The sequence below is a fragment of the Mus caroli genome, chromosome 16, assembly GCF_900094665.2.
Source record: "Mus caroli chromosome 16, CAROLI_EIJ_v1.1, whole genome shotgun sequence".
NCBI classification, from domain to species: Eukaryota; Metazoa; Chordata; class Mammalia; order Rodentia; family Muridae; genus Mus; species Mus caroli.
The window spans coordinates 29,052,943-29,058,789 of NC_034585.1; the positions used below are offsets into that span (position 1 = coordinate 29,052,943).

At 39.2% G+C, this 5,847-nt stretch overlaps 1 protein-coding gene across 5 annotated transcripts in view; it reads right to left on the minus strand.

Moving 5' to 3' along the window:
* Positions 1-5,847, minus strand: part of Pak2 (p21 (RAC1) activated kinase 2) — a 64,491-nt gene that overhangs the window by 36,465 nt on the left and 22,179 nt on the right. The window contains exon 1 of one of the 5 annotated variants that reach the window (XM_021184746.2): positions 1,070-1,172. The exons of the other annotated variants lie outside the window; for them this stretch is intronic. The gene's annotated coding sequence lies outside the window, so the exon portion shown is untranslated. Of the gene's footprint in view, positions 1-1,069; positions 1,173-5,847 lie in introns of those variants that run through there. 5 annotated transcript variants of the gene reach the window in all.

The following is a 5,847-nucleotide window of genomic DNA, read 5'->3' on the forward strand; positions in this document are numbered from 1 at the left end:
TGGTTGTGAGCCACCATGTGGTTGCTGGGATTTGAACTCTGGACCTTTGGAAGAGCAGTCGGGTGCTCTTACCCACTGAGCCATCTCACCAGCCCCAAAACATGATTTTTGACAAAGATGTTAAGAATACACATTGGAGAAAAGACAGCCTCTTCAACAATCTGTGCTAGGAGAACTGATGTCCATATGGAGAAGAATTAGATCCCTGTGTCTCACCAAATCAACCTGAAATGGATCAAAGATCTTAATGTAAATTCTGAAACTGCTAGAGGGAAAACATTTAAGACACAGGCAAGGCACGGAGGCTCTGAACAGGACCCTTAAATTCTGAAACTGCTAAAGGAAAACTAGGGCAAACACTCAACACTGTTCTGAGTGAACTCTCACTCAGGAAATAAGGTCAACAAACGACAAACGGGACATCATGAAATGACAGCTTCTGTACAACAGAGGAAACAGTTAATCAAGTGAGAGGCAGCCCAGGTAATGAGGGGGAACTCATCCAGCTCGCTCTCTCTCTCTCTCTCTCTCAAGGTATATATGTCTCATAGAGGTTCAATAAAGTATATTCAGCCTTGGCTACTGCAACACAGTATCATCTATAAACTAAACAACTAAATCGCACACATACAAAAAAACCAAAAACTAATTTAATATTTTGGTTTGGGTCTCTTTCTATCCATGTGGCCCATGAACTGCAGGCTGGACATACCTGACAGAATATACAAAGAACAAAAACAAAAAAAAACCTAAATAACAACAACAACAACAACAAAACCAAACAGCACAATCAATTAATGGGCTAATGAAAATAACAGACAGTTGTCAAAAAATAAGGACCAGGGCTGGAGAAATGGCTCAGCGGTTAAGAGCACTGGCTGTTCTTCCAGAGGTCCTGAGTTCAATTCCCAGCAACCACATGGTGGCTCACAACCATCTGTAATGGGATCCGATGCCCTTTTCTGGTGTGTCTGAAGACAGCTACAGTGTACTCATATACATAAATAAACAAACAAACAAAAAAAAAATAAGGACCAGAGGGGGTGGCTCAGTAGCTAGTGGTGCTTACATTCAGGCCTGACAAACACTTTGATAGACTCCTATAAGGTGACAGGAAGAGAACTGAATTCCAACTTTGTCCTCTGGTACTGTGGCATTCGCAAACACATGGGCACAAAACAAATCTGAAATACAAACAGCAATAAACACATAAAGAATGTCCAGTCTCAAGACACCATCAGGAAAATGCAAATCAAGGCTAGGCTGAGATTCCAGCTTACCAGGAGTGAGAATGGCAGTCAACTAAGGGAACAAATAAATAAATACTATTAAGTAGTCCAAAGAAAATGCTTTTTTTTTAAAAATCTGAATTTGTTAACATTTAAAAACATATTTTGAGTAAACAGACTTACATCACATTCTTCTTTCCCTTTTGTACCCCAACTCCTCCCAGAGAGCCCCCTTCAAAACCTGCAATACCTTTTTTTATCATATTCTTTAAAATTTATAAAATATTATAACAATAAAAATGAGTATTATAAAAGTTGTTTGATATAAAACAACAATCAATTGAACAGTCTCATGTAGATGTTTGTCTACAGTAACTGAAAATACATGTTTTTCTCAATATGAATTTTAAATAACTCCAAATATACTAACTATATGACATTTTAAAATAATATACCACTATTAGTTTTTTAAATGAACATAAATAGATAAAAAGTCTTTTTGTTTGTTTTGTTTTAAGTAGAGCTTGAAATCTTGGCTCTTACTGTGGTACAAACACAAAATAACAGTTTTTGGACATTGGAGTTCATTTTAATAAGGCTGTACTTGAATGTCCCTTATATCACCAAAGGATTTTACCTCCATAGTAGATAAGCTAAGAATTGACAGTTCTGCTGTGCCAAGGAATGAATTGTAGGCATGATTTTTAGATACAGATTTCCTGCTACGGTCAAAGCTATTTGACTTGAGTGACTGTTGTCATTCTCAGCCCGCAAGGAACAGGTTACATTTATTTAAGAAATGGTGTGTGTATTAAGATGGTCTATCCATGAAGTCATTCATCAACTGTTTCAATGAACAATGGTTTTGCTTGGAGGGTGGCACAGATGTTAGGGTGAGGGTAAGATTCTGGTTCATTGGCTGTGGTGATTTTGAAAAGCATTCATCTCAGGATAGGAGTAACTTATGAGGTCCTCTTCTTCAAAATTGATACAATAATTATAAATATCAAGCAAAACCTTCAGTCTCACTCTTTGCTGTTCTCTTACAAGCTACCTCCCAAATTAATTGTCTACATTTCTTTTAACTGTATAAATAATTTTGAAATATGTAAGGTGTTCTGAAAACCATGGTATAGTGTAAAAACATCAAATAAACAATCCTACTAGTAGAGAGGCTGAGTTAGGAGAAGCAGGATTTCAAGGCCATTATGTGGCACACAGCAAGACCCTGTCATGTACAAACAAGCAGAAAGTGTATATGGATTGTACAATATTGAATGTATTTTTCTCATTACCAAATTAGAGAGACCACGGAATGACAGCTGGCAAGTTTCTAACTCCTCTGATTTTTGAATTTCAATCGATTAGGATATGTTGGTAATATTAATTTTCATATTAAGATATTAAAGAAAAGTGATTGTTACTTCCTGTTAATTTTCTTGTTAGAGGTGGAATTATGTTTGTGTGGGTTTGTTTACTTTCTTGTTTCTTCTAGGGTGTAGTTTCACTCCATGTGTTGGTGTTTTCCATCTATTATCCTTTGTAGGGCTGGATTTGTGGAAAGATACTGTGTAAATTTGGTTTTGTCTTGTTTTCTCCGTCTATGGTAATTGAGAGTATTGCTGGGTATAGTAGCCTGGGCTAGCATTTGTGTTCTCTTAGGGTCTGCATGACATCTACCAAGGATCTTCTAGCTTTCATAGTCTCTGGTGAGAAGTCTGGTGTAATTCTGATAGGTTTGACTTTATATGTTACTTGACCTTTTTCCCTTACTGCTTTTAATATTCTTTCTTTGTTTAGTGCATTTGGTGTTTTGATTATTATGTGACAGGAGGAATTTCATTTCTGGTGGAGTCTATTTGGAATCAAAGAGAATGCTTAAGCATTGCTGGTGGGAGTGTAAACTAGTTCACCTATTATGAAAGTAGTGGTGGAGGTTCCCCAAAACACTAAAACAAGAACTTCTGTAAGTCCCAGCCAGCTGTATCATTGATCGTTTTGCCAACAGACTCCATGTCAACATGTCACAGAGGCAATAGAAAGCCAGTGCTCACTGCAGCACTATTCAAAGGAACTACAGCATGGCATGGACCATAGGCATCCAACAAGAGGATCAGGAAAATCCGAGCTAGCTGACTCCAAGTATGAGTGTATAAAGGGACAAAAGGAACCAGCAGGAAAAGCAAGGAAGAGAGAGAGTACAAGGTATTATGGGGAGTCAAAGACTGAAATACAACAATGTACTTGCACTAAAACTTACAGGATGTGCTATGGATATTAAGAGTCAGCCTCTGAAAATCTGAAACAGGAAACCTGACTGGTCTGAGTAAGTTGATAAAGTAAAATGTAAGCATGCCCAAGAATCAGGGTGGCTGTAATGCCAAGACTGTCTGTCACCTTTTAATGCTCTGCTCAGATAGACAGGTGACATCTCTCACATAGCTATCTTGGTGGACATTTTAACTCTACTTGCATACATGTATAGATATATATTTTGTCTTTTAGATTTAAAAAAAAAATGTGTGTGTGTGCTTGTGTGAGTTTTGCCTGTGTGGGGTTGCCCGAGGTAGCCAAAACAAGACATCTGATCCACTGGAGTTGGAGTTACTGGAGGCTGTGAGTCACCTGATGTAGGTGCCAATAACTGAACTTTGTCCTCTGGAAGATAACTGCTAAGCTATCTCTCTAGTCCCCTTGTCTTTGTTATTTAATCTTCTTGAGAATGTGTATGCACACATTTGGAGGTCAAACGGTAACTTCATGGATAAGCCCTTGCTTTCCATGTTTTGAGCCAGGATCTCATTTACCGCTGTGCATGCCAGGCTATCTGGCTCATGAGTTTCTGAGGAATCCTCCCGTTTCCATCTCTCTTCTTGTTATAGGAACAGCAGGAATATGTGCCTCTATAGCTGGCTTTACATGGGTTTTGGGGATCCAAACTAAGGCCCTGACACTAGTTTGACGTGTTTTACCCACCAAACCATCTCTCCAGACCTATTTTTGCTTTTAAATCATCCATCCATCCATCCATCCATCCATCCATCCATCCATCCATCCAGGATGCACATGAAGGAGTACGTGTAGGCCAGCAAACAACCTGAAACAGTGAATTTGCTTCTTTCTGTGTGGGCCCTGAGGATCATCAGACTCAGGTCATGAGGCTTGGAGACAGCTACCCTGACCATCTGAGCTCTCATCCATCTTATAAAAACTGTGGAGGACAGCAGTGGAAGATCCCTACTTTACATAAATTCTGATGTAAAAACTTGTATGTTAGAAAACCAAACAACTCCTCAGTAAACAAGGTATTGAACGGTAATTGGATTTTGATCTTTTGTGAGAAAACTTTTATCTACAATAAAAATGAGGCCAACTAAATCCACACAAAATTTAAAATAAACTTTATTTCTTCAAGTTAGCTCAAATTCTAGGACTTAGAGAAAAGCAGCTATGACCTGAGCACCGAGAGACGCGAACATTCTTAACTACCCTCTGAGTCCCGCAGCTCTTCTTTCCTTCACACTCGCTCCTTGCTCTGGGGCATTACTTTGACACACGTTACCTGCCACATTTCATCGGCGAGTATCAAAAAGTAAGAGACTTACCTAAAACATGACACAGATCTAATCCTAGTACCAGACCCCAAGCCTTATAAAAACCGTGGAGTACAGCAGTAGAAGATCCCTACCTTACATAAATTCTGATATAAAATTATGTTAGAAAACCAACATTCCTCATGCTTTTTTCTATACTAATCCAGTGTGCTGGATGACTTCCGGAACTGAATTATAACTATGACAATTAGTCAATAACTTATGTCACTTTTCTCCCCCAAGTTCACTCAGCCCAAAGGGCAAGGACTGTGCATACCTTAGACAGGACTGCTGACTGACTCTGTTGACCATGCTCTGTCCCCCAGTGAAGCCTATCCTTCCTGAATGTAGCAGTCATTTTCTCACACAGCAGTTCACTAGACACAGAGAAAGCATGCCATATGAACAGGATTACCTTTGAAAAGCTTTGTACTTGCCCCTCACTGCTGACTTATGACCTTAGTCTCTTTCCCACAAAGCAGCTTTTTGTGCACTGCTTCTACAGACAGTGTTAAGTGCCTAAAAAGTGCCTAATAAGGTCCCAATAAAAGTCTTTAACCTTATATTTTAGACGAGTACAACAGACACAAAAACAACGCACAGGACTAGAGATGTAGCTTAGTTGGTAAAGAGTGCCTGCTTAGTGGTAGTCAATCCCTAGTACTGTACAAAACCAGACAAGGGGTGCATGCATCCTACCACAGAGAAGTTGGAGGCAAGAAGTTCAAAGTCATTCTTGGATGCAGAAAGAGTTGAACACAGGGCTGGAGAGCTGGCTCAGCAGTTAAGAGCACCAACTGCTCTTCAAAAAGTCCCAGCAACCACACAGTGGCTCACAGCCATCTGTGAAGAGGCATCTGATGGCTTCTTCTGATGTGTCTGAAGACAGCATAGTCTGTATACATACTGTATATATAGTACAGTATACTCATATTCATAAAAATGAATGAATGAATAAATAAATAAATCTTTAAGAAAAAATAATTGGCCGGGCGTGGTGGNGCACGCCTTTAATCCCAGCACTC